This window comes from Lissotriton helveticus, chromosome 1_1 (assembly GCF_964261635.1).
Source record: "Lissotriton helveticus chromosome 1_1, aLisHel1.1, whole genome shotgun sequence".
NCBI classification, from domain to species: Eukaryota; Metazoa; Chordata; class Amphibia; order Caudata; family Salamandridae; genus Lissotriton; species Lissotriton helveticus.
In genome coordinates this window covers 1,252,363,504-1,252,379,444 of record NC_136057.1, presented here as the reverse complement: position 1 = coordinate 1,252,379,444, position 15,941 = coordinate 1,252,363,504, and the positions used below count along the sequence as shown (strand labels likewise).

General features: G+C 43.3%; 2 protein-coding genes across 2 annotated transcripts in view; one reads left to right on the top strand and one right to left on the bottom strand.

The window, feature by feature from the left end:
• The window catches only part of REDIC1 (regulator of DNA class I crossover intermediates 1), an 805,769-nt gene that overhangs the window by 1,076 nt on the left and 788,752 nt on the right, over positions 1 to 15,941 (bottom strand). The gene's annotated exons all lie outside the window — the stretch shown is intronic.
• The window catches only part of SLC2A13 (solute carrier family 2 member 13), a 1,480,845-nt gene that overhangs the window by 1,341,923 nt on the left and 122,981 nt on the right, over positions 1 to 15,941 (top strand). The gene's annotated exons all lie outside the window — the stretch shown is intronic.

The following is a 15,941-nucleotide window of genomic DNA, read 5'->3' as shown; positions in this document are numbered from 1 at the left end:
GGCTAAACCTGCAGGGCATTTGTGATGCTAACTGGATCACGAAACCTTGAAGTGCTGCAACTGGATGGAACATTACCTGATTTTAGAGCAAGTAAGATGCCACTGTGATTTGTGTCAGCGTTTAACGCCTTTGTGAAAATGTAGTTAGACAAAAGATATATGATTTTTCTGCCAAGGACCATCAAAGGGAAGCATCCCTGACTCTGCCTAAATTTCTGCTTCCAGCATTTTGTTGCTCGACTGAGGGTACCAATCTCCTGTTGCCCTATAAGGCTTACGGGTTCATAGGTGTGCCTTGTGGACCGTCCTTCCTAATACTGAAGGGGCAGAAGGCCCTAGGACAGAGGTTCTGTTACTCATCTAGAAGAATTCAAATGAACCAATTAATGTACTTGTGCACTTGGCTGAAATCGTGACTACCATAGCCAGTATAAAGACCAAATCATTACATTTTGAATGCAAAAAGTTGGGTAGCACCATCTCCTGTCCCATACCAAGCCAGGAGAATTCGATCTCAGTAAATGTAAGACTACAAAGGCCCGGAGAGGGATTCTATTAATATACACTTTCTTGATCTGTAACAACTTCCCTTTGCACATCATTCCTGCAGTTCAAGAAGGAACCAGTAACCCGTCTCTTCAAGCAAAGAGTCTCCCAAGCCATCAATAAAGACTTACTAGATAAATGACAAAGCCGTATTTGGGCTACTTATTCACTCCCATTGTACGCAATTCAGCTGGTTCTCTAAAATCCTCTCTTACAGCCCAGACCTGCCCCTCTGTCCTTCAGCAGTGGGCATCACCATCTTGACACAGGTCGATTTGCAAATTATAAGTACCAACACTTACCTACAGACGCAGTTCATGGGCTTTACCACCACCTTAACAAAGGGTGATAGTAAGAGGGTCTGGAAGAAAACTGAAAATTTGAAGAAAATACAAGTAAAGCGGTTTGTTAAAAAAAACAACACCCTGCTTACTCCATATGGAACAACTGGCATGGTTCAATGCATCCACTTCTCGAAAATAGAGAACTAGGTGTAAGTTCAGATGACAGAATGACAAGTTCAAGTGCAGCAGCATGTTCTGCAGCACCGGTCTGTCCTAGGGGGACAATGGTGCACGAATTTGCACAGAATTACAGACATAATCACGCATAAGGTGCCATGAAGTCGAACTAAAATCTAACACTCATACACCTGTTTGCTTAATGGCTTTGCACAGGCGGTGCCACATTGCTCAGATGTAAACTGGCCTTGCGGTGCAAGGTAGCCAATAACAGGACGATAAATTTGATAATGCAGAAACATTTGGAAACATATTAAATGCATCAGATCTAACGAGTGGTGAGTGCTCAGACTTCATTTTCACGAGGGCTCTAAGCATTGCAGAAACATGATCTCAAGTCTTCAAGCAGTCTAGACAATTATGCGCCGAGGTGAGCAGCGTTCTCCCTTCATACATATGTATTAGGAGCAAATTAAAAAACCATGATGGGATGGTAATTGTGTCCTGGAAAGATTGCCATCCGTTTCAAAGTGAGCATTGTGAAGTGAAGGCAGCAATTACTCTCAGTCTGTTTTTTTCAATCTAAGTGACGATTACTTGAGTGTAATTGCAGATGCTATGAATGCGAATGTGGCAGCTTCTAACCAGGCAAAAAAGACAGTTCTGCGTCTCCTGAAAGGCATTCCCTTCAAGAGATGATATGTGAAATTATGCAGGATTCCTATGCGCTGGAGAAGCTTTACTCACTTAGATTTAAAAGACTTCATTTGTTAAGGGAACTCGACCTTCTTTCTCTAAAACTAGTTTTTTGTCCAGTTCTAACCGGGCTTCTCATACAATTGGGCTTTGGGTAGCTCCTCACAAGCCACTGGAGTCGGTTAATCAAGCTTTTTTAGAGCCTGACAAGACATTTCATTATTTAAGTTCTAGCTTATCCTAGCACCTTTTAAATCACTGCCCTCAGGCAACTGAGTTTCTCTTTAAGCTTCTCAAATTATTTGATTCACGTAACCTTCTCATAACACCTCAGGAAAGTTGATCTCTCTAATCAAGCTTGTCTTAGAGCTTCGCAAGTCGTTTGAATCAAATGTTCGAGCTTCTCTTAGCATCTCACGTGCCATTATATCTGAGTAACCAAGCTTCTCTTAGGGTTTAATAAAGTCATTTGATTCAATGATCAAGCTTCTTTTACACCCCCCTCATTCGATTAATCTAATCGCGCTTCTCTTAGACTTTTACAACTCATTCAGTCTCAATGACTGAGCTTCTCTTAGCACCTCGCATCATTTGATCCGTCTAATTGAGCTTTTCTTAACACCTCACAAGTCATTTAATTTGCTTAATTGTAAAAGGCAAATTACTGCTAACTTTAGAACAAATCTCAGGGCCTTTATTTTGGCCCTCTTCCTTGTCTGAAGAAGGTATCTGGCTTACATATTAGCACATCCCATCAACAACATAGTGCCCTCAACTTATGGTGCATTACCACCAGTGCTTAATTTGAGCTGGTGGTTTCCAGTGCTCGACACCAGCACATAATTGTAACTCACTGGCACTTATGACAGTCCACCACATTGAAGCGCTGTTTGTCTAATTTCGAAATGAGCACAACAACAGTTGTTTAATAATTCCATATGCACTAAAAAATGAATAATGCTTGGACTCGAACTATGCTTATAACTTTGGATGGCCTGGAATAGTCTAAATTGCCACATTTGTAAGAGTGTGACTGTTAGTAGTTGTGTTGGTACAGTCTTCGGTAGCACTGGCAGGGACAATGGGTGGTGCAAGCTGCAGTAGCCTCCTGAGAAGGGCCCTGGCACATTTTTGTAAAACAAACTTTAATTAAGCACTGATTACCACCCTTACAGCACTCACAATCTTAAAGAAGCCTCTAAGCGGAAACCATTATAGATGAGAGAAAATATTAAATCTGCCATCAGACAATCAGTGTTGTCACATTTCTCCATGACGCTCCAGAAAATAAATCCATTTATCCAAGAAATACTATTGCTCATTTACAGGCGTATTTTCAGATTATTTATGTAACTAGTTAACCTGTGATGGATGTGCTCATGTACTGTACCATCCCAAGGCCACGCTACTAATTTCAAATATATTTTATTGAGAAAATAGACAGAATTGGCTATGCTCTGTCGTCCGTACTCTCATTCTTCAAACAATGCTCACCTCCATCTCCAAACATTTCCAAATTGTGCATCAGTCGCAGTCCTGTAGGAAACAACCATTGTTATTGTAGAAGTCCATACACACCAGTGCTCAGCATCTGTAGCCCCAGGCTTTATAACAGCTATCAAGGCCCGCCTCCATCAGAGCCAATTTCCTAAACATCTAAAGTATGCTTTAATTACTCCATTAATGATGCTTAGTCGCTGAAGCGCATTACATCAAGGCCAACATTGAATCTGACAGTATCCCCACAACTGTAAGCCAAAGGTCAGCCATCAAACTCAAGTCAAAGGGATATGTTCTTGTTGCTAGGAGGCAAACTAGTTTCTGGCCATTCCATGACACTTAGCTCATTCTCTTTTCTATCAGCTATCCTGGGCTTTCATGAATGTTTGCCTGCAATCATAGTTTGCACATGCCCTTTGCCAGGTGAATACAATAGATGTAGCCCTGATAAGAGCACTTTTTTTGGCTGTTTCTCTGAGGTGGGGACAACATGTCAAAATAGATCACAGTGTAACACCTAGTATCTGGTTTAATGTTGTATGGTAGGGCTTGTCATTCCCCTCTCCCTCTTAATACAAATGTATGTTTATCGGTTGCCTCTGAACTTTCAAGAACACAGCATACCTTAAACCTGAATGGTGGGTTCTCCTTTCTTGATTTGTCAGTGTTAGCAAAATGAAACGCCCACGGGTTTTTGGAATTCTCCAAAAACTCTGATGAAATCCCTGCTGCCAGAACTGTGGTCCTCAGCCAGAGACCAACACCAGCTTCCAGAAATCCCAAACAGCCAATGGTGATTGAGCACAAATTTCTTTTTGAACTGACTGAGTAAGCATGGCACTTTCCACCTGTTGTGTGTCAAGAACACTCTGTTACCAGTCGACAAGAAGCAGACTCTCACGAAGCAATGATTCTCTCACAGCTGAACTACTCTAGTGGTATTCATTTTTAGTTCATCAGTAAGTAAATAAATCAGTACACCAATATGCAAATGAAAGGGTAACTATGCACATTATTCTGTGTATGCGCGTGGTTAAGACTCAAGCAGCATATCTGCCCAATTCTCAAACGCGTTCACGGGCTCCTAGTAAACAGTTCTAATGATTCAAAGCAATTACGACATTATGAACCTTTACACAGTGGATGGAAAGAAATGTCCAGCCATATTGACATGCTACCACATTCTGCCTATCACGGGATGGGGTCAGTCAAGAGGAATAATGCTCCCATAGTACTAGCATTCCTTTTAAATGCACAGGGGCATACTTATTGAAACAGCCTTATTCCCCGCCTCTACCAGCACTGTAAACCTCTAGTTGATCACAGAACCTGCCAAAGCTTGCCACTATCACAAGACGTAATACAGTGCTCTGAATTGTCCTTTCTAGTAGTCAATAGTTGGCTTCATCAGGGCTCAAATAGGAATGTATGATGGTACTATGCATACTAATACCACACGTGCCATTTCAGCACGGGTATTACTACGCTAGTACTCCGACAACCAACTACCATCACAAAGCATTCTTTTACCACGCATATGCCTTTACCACGCATGCCATTACAATGCAAAGCCATGCGTCCTAAAGGCATACACTTCGTAAAAGTGTCTAAGGTAAATTTCACCCCGACCCTACCCTAAACCCTAAAACACTACCCATGCACGGCACTCCACACAACCCCATTCCTCTCCCTACCCTAAAACACTACTCTGCACAACCCCTACCCTTCCTTAAACCCTAAAACACTACCCCTGGAGTCCCACAGGGGTCGGCTCTCTCTCCCCTCCTATTTAACATATATCTCAGACCTCTGATAAATGCCCTCGCAGAAATGGACTGCCAAGTCTTTAATTATGCGGACGACACACAAATTATTCTGCAAATAGAAAACACCCCACATGCCCACTCCCGGGCGAAAGATGTTCTGCAGTTCACGGTTCAATGGATGGCGGCCAATTCTCTCAAGATTAATCCGGACAAAACGGAGGTCCTGGCTGTGACCAATGATCACAACCCTTGGAACTCTCTCTACTGGCCTCATGAGCTGGGTGAGGCTCCAGTCCCAGCTCCAGTGGTAAAAAGTTTGGGAATAAAAGTGGACGCCATACTCTCATTGGCCAATCAAGTCTCCTCTGTGTTTGGAACTTGCGTGGGCCTACTCAGGCTATTAAGGAGACTCTCCCCCATCCTCTCCTTCTGAACCATGAGGACAGTCGTTGCTGCCCTCATCCTGGCCCGCCTGGGCTACGGCAACTTGCTGGTGGGTTAACTTCAGCTAGTGATGAATGACGCCGCCAGGCTAATCTTCAAACTGCCTAGGCGCACCCTTACTGCAACAACTCCACTGGCTACCCATAAAGCAGAGGGCCACATTTAAGGGCCTCTGCATTGCACATAAGGCCCTCTATGGCCAGGCACCTATCTACATCAAACAATGACTTGAGAAATATGCCCAAGGCCGCTCGCTAATGTCCTCCACGGAGGGCCTTTTAAAATGCACACGATTCAATTACGCCTCGAAAGGGGGCCGAGCTTTCTAAATCCTCATACCCACACTTTGTAACAGGCTGCCTGGCTAGCTCCGGGCAGAAAGCCACCTTCTTCCTTTCAGAAAAAAACTGAAGACCCTTCTATTCACAGAAGCTTGGGCCTAACTGATGCTACTCGCCCTGGAACTGATGTTGCTCTTCTTGAAGCGCGTAGAGACTTTTTGATATTAAGTGCTCTAAAAATCAAAATGAACAATAACAATAACCCTGCACGACCCTCCTAGACCCCCCAGTCCTCTCCTTACCCTAAAACACTACCCTGCCCAACCCCCCGACCCTACCCTAAAACACTACCCCTGCACGGCCCTCTCCGATCCACAGTCCTCTCCCTACCATAAAACACTACTCTGCACAACCCCCCCTCCCTACCCTAAAACACTACCCCTGCATGACCCTCTCCGACCCCCAGTCCTCTCCCTACCATAAAACACTACCCTGCACAACTCCCAACCCTACCCTAAATTCCTAAAACACTACCCTGCATGACCCCGACCCCCTTTTACCCTAAAATAGTAACTCCAAACCCAATCCCTCTTACCTCTATCTCCTCGTGGTTCCTGGTTCCTGCGGTCGTCTGAGGGGCAGTGCACATTGTTGTGAGGAAACGGAAGAGCCTCTGTTTCCTCACAACGACATGGATCCCCTATATATGTTTTTTACAACGTTTGTGCTTTTACAATACATACCTTTACAATGAAATTATTTGTAAAGGCATGCGTGGTAAAAGCACAGATTTGTAAAAAAATGCGTAATAAAGACTATGCGTTGTTACAACGCATGCGTGGTAACGCTTACGTTGTAATGGCATGTGGGGTAGCAGCTGCCATGTAATGGCTGCTCCAACTCAAATAGTGATGCTCAGGTGTGTGAGGTTTATATGTTCACACTACACCATGGGCTGTTAATAAAAGTATGATTAGCATTACACTGCAGCAACAGAATCACGGTGATCACCGTCCAGTGACCCCACAAACATTAAACCGGACTTTCCTAGAATGGCAAAACCTACCCGCAAACCTTTGCAAAGGATCCAGAATTTAAGGTAGACACTGCTAAATATTTGTATTGTCACATAAAAAGTAGCCCATCCCCAAATTCTAATAACATGCATTATAATGATCACAATAATATAGTGATGATTATAGTTGTTGCAGCAGCGCTTAACTGTGACCTCAAAATGTTGAGGCCTTTAATGAATGTAGGTTTAAGACATGATAAAGAAAACACTTGTTATTTAACAAAGTCGTTGTTGCAGCTAAGAAATATGGAATGAGTCGCTCGAATTGCTCAGTTAATGCACATAGCAATGTGTCTGAGGCAAATATTTAATGTTTTATAATACATTGGACCCTGTAGAAAGCAACCAAGGAGAAAGGTAAATCTTGGAGCATCACTGCAGCTGTAGTTAAAATCACACAAAAAACGACTTTTCTTTCTTACGATCTCTTTTTTTAAAATTAACAATGATTAGCAGAAAGGAGATATTTATGGCAACATGGTAATTTTATTCACACACTATAGCTCATTACAGGAAAGGAAGATTCTCCCTGCATATTACTACTCACTCTGAGCTACAGTTCTTTTTTTAGTCTGACACATTAAACTGATTCTAATGTTTTTACAGCAAATTGCTAACTTCTGTTAGGTGTGCTTAATTTTGATCAAACTTTTATTCTTCATGTCTGAAACCTTACTATGTCTTTCATATGAAGGAGCGAGACGCCAAGGATTTAAGCTGTTTGTAAGAAAGGTAATGGTGCTGACCATGTATTATAAGGAATATAAGATACTTTGCTTAAAGTTAAAAGGATATCGCAAGTCACCTCCTTCAAAGACCCTATAAAGAAACCCAGCCTTCAGCTTAGTTCCTATGTATGGTCACAGAACTCCTCTGTGACTTGCAATATACTTATAATGTACAGCAGGGGGTTCTTTACCCAGCCAGGTCTGGTGGCTCAGTGGACTAATACATCCATTGAAGGAGCCTATGTTCAACCTCATGATCACAGGTTCAAATTCCGGCAGGTCCACTCGGCATTTCATCCATCTGAGGTCGATAAAATGAGTACCATTGAGTTGGGTAACAATAAACAACGATTATTAAGCGCCAAGATGCCTCCGGGTGAATGTGCGCTTACACACATGTTATGTTATGTTATGTCATTCATTAGCCAATTGGGGCTTTGAGTAGGATTTCAAGTAGTGCAAGTTTTATTTTGCAGAATATAGATCCAATAGCTTCCAAAAGCAGCATAGTGCAACAAGACACATTTAAAAAGAAACAAAAACTGGCTGATTCACAGTGCTTAAAACTGGGGCCATATCTCGAAAAAAAGGTCAGTTGGAATACTAAGTTAAGACACTGTCCCTGCTTTTTGACTGACTGGTGTCTTAAGTGGTTGAAGAGCTGGAGCAGTGTTATTTTACCACCTCAGAGAGTAGTAAATGGCGGCCTACTACAGGAACTTTCAAGGCATGTGCTGCTTTTGGCTGGAAATATAACAGCTTAGCTAACATATCTAAAGTAAATAATTAACCATAACTCTATACCATACACAAGAGAAACATAACTCAATTAAAACATAAATAGGCATATCACATAAAATAGTAAAAGAAATAAAAAAGTAACACAACCGAAGTACAACATGCCAAAAACAAACTGTATTAATGCGGTACAAAAAAGCAGTTACAAAAAATACCTGAACACATCACGACCTCTACAAAATACCACACATCAATTTTGATTAATCGTTCGATACACATTGCCGCTCCAGAAAAAAAAGAAACACTTCCTTGCCTTATCACCAAGGACATGAAACAGCGTCAGTCAGAATTGTTTTGTGATCGTACCTAAAGCATCCTGTCTGGTGCAGGAAGGTGAAGTGATTCATTGCATACAGAATGGAACGTTCGTTGGGCGACAGTCCCTTCCAAGAGGAGTTATAGGAGAATTTAACTGCAGTAGGGAAGTAAAACGATCTCCGAAATATTCGCAACTGCAAATCAAAGTTTCATGCTGGTTACAGCAACTCGTCAATCGCACAAGCAATATTAAATATAGTGACAAATGTTGCTGCATCTCTGGCACCAAAAGCAAGCCTCTCCCGAATACCTTAGTGAGGTAGGTTTCTGAGATGCGCAATATATAAGTAGTTATTTCGTTATTAAAATGACAAGTAAACAATGCCATACAATTAGTAGTGCAAATTGCCCTGATAAAGTGCACCAATACACAAAGCTGAGTTACCAGGACAATGAACATTTAGGAAAAAGCCAGACCTTAAGATCCTTTCTAGATGTGAGGTGATTCGTTTCAGCTCCTCAGTTTATAGGTAGCACGTTCCATTCTCTTGCTGAAAGGGCACAAGACGAGCAACCTTCAACTCTGCACTTTTTGAAGACTGCAATGACGCAGCATTTTTTCCATGTTTAATATACACATTTATAAGCGAATTTATATTTAATGAAAGCTAGAGGCCCTTGACTGCTTATGCAACACAGTTAGATCATTGAACCCCCTATATGAAGTGCACATTACTCTGCAAACACCTTGTAAATATAAACACACATCCAATCCCTTCGTTTGCTGGTGGCCAGAAGTGAAGTCGCCTGTGTGATGTACCTGTTTGACCTTGTGGCATCCTGTGTGGGATGCTGATCTCTACCGGGTCGTTTTCCAGCCAATTAGGAGTAAGAACGCGTGGCATATGCAGGTTGTCTCGAGCTCCTTTTCCCGCCTCTCCCTGTCACTGTCGCACACCAGAGTCCTAATTGTGCCAGGACGTGCCTCGTGTACCTTCCATTGCATGACGACAGCTGCGCATTTCAAAATCTAATGAGCCTCATATATATTCAGCAAGTGGCTGCCTTGTAACAGTCTCTGCTCGCACCCCAGACAAAATGTGTTGTTTTGAAAGAGAAAAGATGTTATGTTCAAGATGGTGCGAGGCAGACCATATACATTATCAGAGCACATTCAATGTCTCACTGACTTTTATCATCATTTTTATGTATAACGATAACAGTGGAATTTTGAGTACGTATTCATGTGTACATGTTGAACAAGTTACTTATCTTAGGTAACAATGTATCTGGTAGAGACATATATTAGTTGTAGATTCCTTACCTTTTGTATTTTCCCCAGGCATCAGTTTGGATCCGGAGAGTTTTTCTTCAGCAGTACCCCTGCACACCGTTAGTTGGCGTCGGTCGACTCCACGCTGTCGTCGGCTTCGTGGGCACCGGGATGACATCACGGGACCTATATAGAGGCCGCCCATGCGCAGTGATGTCAGTTCTTAACACGACTTATCACGTCAGAAGCGCAGAGCCATGAAAGTCACTGACCACTGGTGCATCAAAACTAGTGCCCTGTAGGGAAGTCCCTATCCTTAGAAATCAATTTGCAGAGCAGGGAGGATGGTTGGGGCGGTAAGGAATCTATAACTAATATATGTCTCTGCCAGGTACATCTCTACCGAAGGTAAGTAACTTGTTCATCTGCTAGAGACTATTAGTTGTAGATTCCTTACCTTTTGAATAGATACCCCAGCAATACCATCCCCGGAGGAGGGTCTGTGAACAAAGATCCCAAGAGGAAGTCCTAGAGGACCGGACGAGCAAAGTATCTGTCCCTCCAGACTGGACTGTCCAGGCAGTAGTGTCTGGTAAACATGTGCAAAGATGCCTATGTTGACGGCTGACAGATGTCAAAGAGTGGGACTCCAAGTTCTAACACAGTGGTTGCCACTGTTGCTCTAGTGGAATGAGAGCGCAACCTCACAGGAGGTTCCTTCTTCACCAAAGAAAACCATATTTTAATGCAGAGGACAACCCATCGAGAGAGAGTCAGATTTTCAACAGCCCAACCTTTCTTGGTACCCACATACAAAGAGTTGTACACCCACCCGGAAGTCTTTGGTGTGATCAAGATAAAAAGGCAACACGCGTTTTAGATCCAGACGGTGGAGTCTTTCCTCTTTGGAGGGATACAGGGTGGGAAAAAGGTGGGCAAAGGGATGGATTGTCCCATATGAAAAGGCCTGACCCCTTTAGGAAGGAAAAAAGCTTTTGTTCGAAGCACCACTTTATCCGGATGAACAGAGAAAAAAGGGGGCTTGGAAGACAGAGCCTGAAGCTCGCTAACTTAGCATGCAGAGGTGATGGCAATAGGGAAAGTATATTTAACAAAGAAGGGAGGTAGAGTACAACGTAGGATTCCTACTCCACGGGCACTGATAAATAAACAAGAAGAATCCTACTACCAGTGTTTAAAAAGGGGAAGAAGGGGGAACACTCAGTATTGTGTAAAATACCCCTCACACACCAACAGGCCCCTTGGTGTCATGCTTCATCATCGGGGTCTTCGCACCCCGCTGCGACTACGTGGGAGCGTTGACAAATTAGACTATGTGTGGTGTGTGTTGAGTGTAAGTGAAAGAGGGATAGATGTGAGTGGGAGGTGTGGTGAAAAATTTAAAAAGTACCTGGCTAGTGGGTAAAATGAAAAAAACTTTATTTCGTACCCCTGGCTGGTGCTATTAAAAAGTGTGCAAAAGAACGAGGTTTTTTTGTCTTAATTAGGGACAGAACCTCTGGTGTGCGTCGACATGTTTCGGTACTGGTGTACCTTCTTCAGGACGGGGCACAACTTCCCAACCCTACTCACGTTTTTCTAAGAAAAATCAGGGTTATCTTAATTTTTCTAAAAAGTGATAACACTCATTAAAGACGGCTACAATGTGCCTACAGCGGTTATTTGGATCATGTAATCACATGTCCTAAAAAAGAAGAAAAAACCATTAGGTTTGGTTACCTTTTAGGAATGGCTCAGACAGGTGCAGTCACCTGGAGCCCCAAACAGTTAATTAAACCTGTAAAGGAAAAAGACACAAGACATATAACACACACAACATATAAGACACACTTAGGATTTTTTGTACTTATTTTCTTTTGACATACTCATGGTTTTTGCTGTCTATCGCATCATGAGCAAGTCCTGAGCATCAAGGTAGGTAGGTGGATCCACAATCTAAGGGGATAGATAAGTGGATTCAGTGTTGTTGCTTCTACTCACTGTTTAACTCCGCCGTGTACCTAAACCGGCTGGGTTTTGTTTGAATAGATACTCACGAGATCCGCCTATATTGGCCTCCTTCTACCACCTTGTGCAGCTCCGCCGTGATTGAAATGCGGATGCGCTAGGCGGTATATAAAGGAGGATTGGGTGTATTTCCATTGGTTGATTAGCGGAAATGGCAAGTGACCTTGTATGGGAAATAACCATGTTGCCGCCTCCTCTGTGCATGTGGTCTAGCCACATGTAACATGCAACCCTCTGTCATTCGTTCATTGCCGGGGTTGTGAATGTCCAAATATGGACTTTCCGCTCGTCAGCCACTCACCGGCTATTGTTGTGACTCGGGCTAATATGGAATCCTTGAGAACAGCTGCCGCTCGGCTGTCCCTCGTGCGCGCATGCGCAAAAGTAGTTACTCCGTGTTTCCTTCGAGCATGCGCGATGTTGAATGTCCGCAGCGCATGCGCGGTGGTGTTTTGTTGGTAGCGCTAATCACTAAGGGTGCCTGGTTTTGCAGTTTTATCAAGAATTTATCACCATTTAGGATGCATTAAGGTGCATCAGAGTGCCGATTGTCACTCGTTTCTCTACATAAAAACGGGGCATTTGTTCAAACATAAAATGTACCTGTTCCATTCAATGATTAGTTTTTTGGTTGGTTATTTCGGGGATTCAGTGCACTATAATAGTTGTTTTAGGGGGATGTCAAATGGATATATTCAATCCGGTGGCGAAATCCTCCCTGATATATATACACAATGGATGATACATCAATTGGCTTAATGATTAACGATTTGGCCACTGATATTGGTTCCCAGAGTCACATTTAAACTGGAGGTTTGTGTTGATCCTGTTATGGCCCGAGGGTCTTCAGGTGATTTGGCTCCACGGTATATCATCATTTAGTCCTGTGACATGGGTTCCCAGGCGGAACACCCAACGTTGTTCCTTCTGGAACAGGCCTGCTTCCGAGGGTAGTCGTTCGATGATGGTCCAACGTAGATCATTGATGCAATGTCGGTGTGACAGAAAATGTGATGCCATCTTGGTTGTCGTTTTCTTGCAGCGTATATTGCTTTTGTGTTCCCCTATCCTTATTTTGACGGGTCGGGTGGTCATGCCTACATATTCCAGTCCACATGGGCAAGTTATTATATAGACCACGTTCTTTGTGTTGCAGTTGGAAAATTGACGTTGTTCCCATGTTGTGCCGTTTCTGAAGGTGAGATTTCTGCTTTTCTGGGTTTGGTGACAGCAGCTGCAATCTCCACACGGAAAATGACCCTGTATACCAGTCGTGTTTCGTCTTATAGTCTGGTTTTCTCGTGGTCTAGTGTGAACCACGATGTCCTTTATGTTTCTGCCCCTCCGATGTGCATGCATTGGTTTCTCAAAATTTAGGTCTCCACAGTTCAATATACCCCAGTGCTTATTGATGACCTTTGATACCTGGTTCGATATGGTGGAGTAAGTTGTCACACAGATAGGTCTCTTGTTTGTTTCTTTTTCTTGGGGGTTCTCTTCTATGAGTGCTTCCCTGTGATTGTTTTTTGCACGTTTCATCGCTTTGTCGATGGTTCTGGTGGGGTACTGTCTCTGTATAAGTTTGGTTTTTAGATCTTTTGCTTGCCTATTGAATTCGCTCAGTTCCGTGCAGTTTCTCTGTAGTCTTAAAAACTGACCATATGGCAGATTTTCCCTTAAATGTCTGGGATGGAAACTGTCGTAGCGTAACAGACAATTCCTGGAGGTAGGCTTAAAGTGGGTAGTGCTTTTTAGCCTTCCATCCTCACTGTAAATATTCAGATCCAAAAAAACCATCGATGTATTTGAAACGGTGCTGGTAAAATTCAGGTACTCGTTCTGGTTGTTAAGCCAGGTCACAAAATCCGTGGCACTGTTGACGTCACCGTTCCATATGATGAAAATGTCATCTATGTACCGTTTCCAGGTGCCAATCTGGGAACGGTAAGGGTTACTTTCATGTAGAATATTTTGTTCCTCTAGGTGGTGGACGTATAGTCCCGCTAGGCTTGGAGCAAAAGTACTGCCCATGCTCGTTCCGTGGGTTTGTAGGTATAGTGTCTCTTTGTACTGGAAAAAGTTGTCTTTTAGGGCCATGGTGATACACTCTAAGACCAGGTTTCTTGGTGTCTGGTATTTCCAAGTACGGCTGAAGAGTACTTCTTCAATGATCTCTAGTGTCTCTTCATGGGGCAAGCTCGTATATAGGCTCTCCACGTCGAGGCTTACTAGGAGCTGTGTGGTTGGATCAAAAGTTTTGTCTTCCAGGAGTTGTAGGACTGACTTGGTGTCCTTCAGGTACGTATTTGTTGCTTGTACCATTGGTCTAAGGAAAGCGTCAGCGAATTTTGATAAAGGCTTCAGAATGGACCCAATCCCAGAGACTATTGGTCTTCCTGGAGGGGTGTCGATGTTCTTATGTATCTTGGGGATACAATAAAAGTATGGTATCTTGGGGGTAGGTTGTTGTAGGAAATCTGCTTCCTTCTTGCTGAGCCAATCGTGGGCTAGCCCTTCCTCCACCATGCCCCCGATCCGGGTTCGAAGTCTTTCTGTTGGGTCACTCTCCAACATTTTATAGTTCCGTTCGTCAGACAAAAGGCGTTGGCATTCTTTGTCGTATGCCTCAAGGGTTTGTAATACTATTGCTCCCCCCTTGTCTGCTGGTTTAATGACGAGCTCACTGTTGGCCGTTAATTCTCGAAGGGCTTTCTGTTCCTCTCCACTTGTGTTGTAGAAGACGTTTCTCCCTTGTGTGTTCAGTTTGTTGACCTCTGTGACCACTGCCTTCTCAAAGGTTAGAATTTCTAAAGGGATACTAGAGTCCGGCGGGGTGAAGGTTGATTTTAACCTCAGACCCGTGTCTGTCTTCTCTTCTGGCAAAGGTTTATCCTTGAAAAAGGCCTGTAGTTTCAGTTTCCTGAAGAAGTCCTGTAGCTCCACATTGAGTCTGAAAACATCCGGTTTCTGAGTGGGTACGTATCCCAAGCCTTTGTTTAGGATATTCTTCTGCGTCACTGTTAATGTGATGGGTGTGAGGTTCACCACTAAGTCCCTCTCTTGCTGGTTGATGGTTGATTGGGAAGTGATCCTGTCATGCTCCGAGTTGTTCGGGCGTTGGGCTGATCCTGGTCTTCCCACGCTACATTGTTCCCTTTTCGGTTCCTCCCGCGTGTGTTCTGGCGTGCCCCTAAAAAAGGTTGCTGTTGTCCTCCATAGGGTTGTTGTTGTCCGTAATAGCCATCGCTATATTCCTGGTTCCACACCGGTCCGAACTGGAAGGGGTTGAATTGTGGTGGACCCATAAATTGTTGGAAGTGATTTGGTGGTTGGTATCCCCGCCATCCTCTTTGTCTAGGGAACTGTTGGCGCCTCTGTCTCCATCCTCCTCTACGTTGTCTGTTTCCTTTGTTTCCACTCGAATTGGAACTTGATGAACCAGTATCTGAAGCGTCGCTGTCCGCGTCACTGTGGTTGTTTTTCGAAACATAATCCGCTTTTGTGTATGGATATGCACTTTCTGGAGTGAACTTTGCCACATCTTTGGTCAATTTGTTGGTTTTGCTCTGTTTCAGATTGAATTCGAATTCGGTCATCTGTTGATTCAGTTCTTCTAGTCTGGTTTTCAGCTCTTCTGGTGAAATATATGTTTTCAATTGGACCTCAATTCTATTTATTTCAATTTTGAGTTCCTGTGTGATTCTGGCAGCTGTTTTAATTATAAGGACTAGCCAGTCTCTTGAGCAGTGCCAAGAGATTAGTGACCACTCTTTTTTGAAAATCATGTCGTGCTGAAAAATTAGTGGTTCGTTTTTCACAATCAGGCCAGGTGGTGCCATTTTGTTACGGAGGTACTGGGTCATAAACAACCCATGTAAGGCTGCTTTTATTTGGTTACGTCTGAGGTTCAATAGTTCATTCCAATCGTTTGTTTGTGGGCCTGTGTCCTGATTGCATAGGCCCTCAAAGAGGTTGCTGTCTGCTAGAATTTTATCAATTTCGTCCTCTGCAAAAGTGAGGCCGTGTTCATCTTCCATTTTGAGGGGACCGCTGGCTTCTTTTATTATACCTAAGTGTGTGTCTTTCA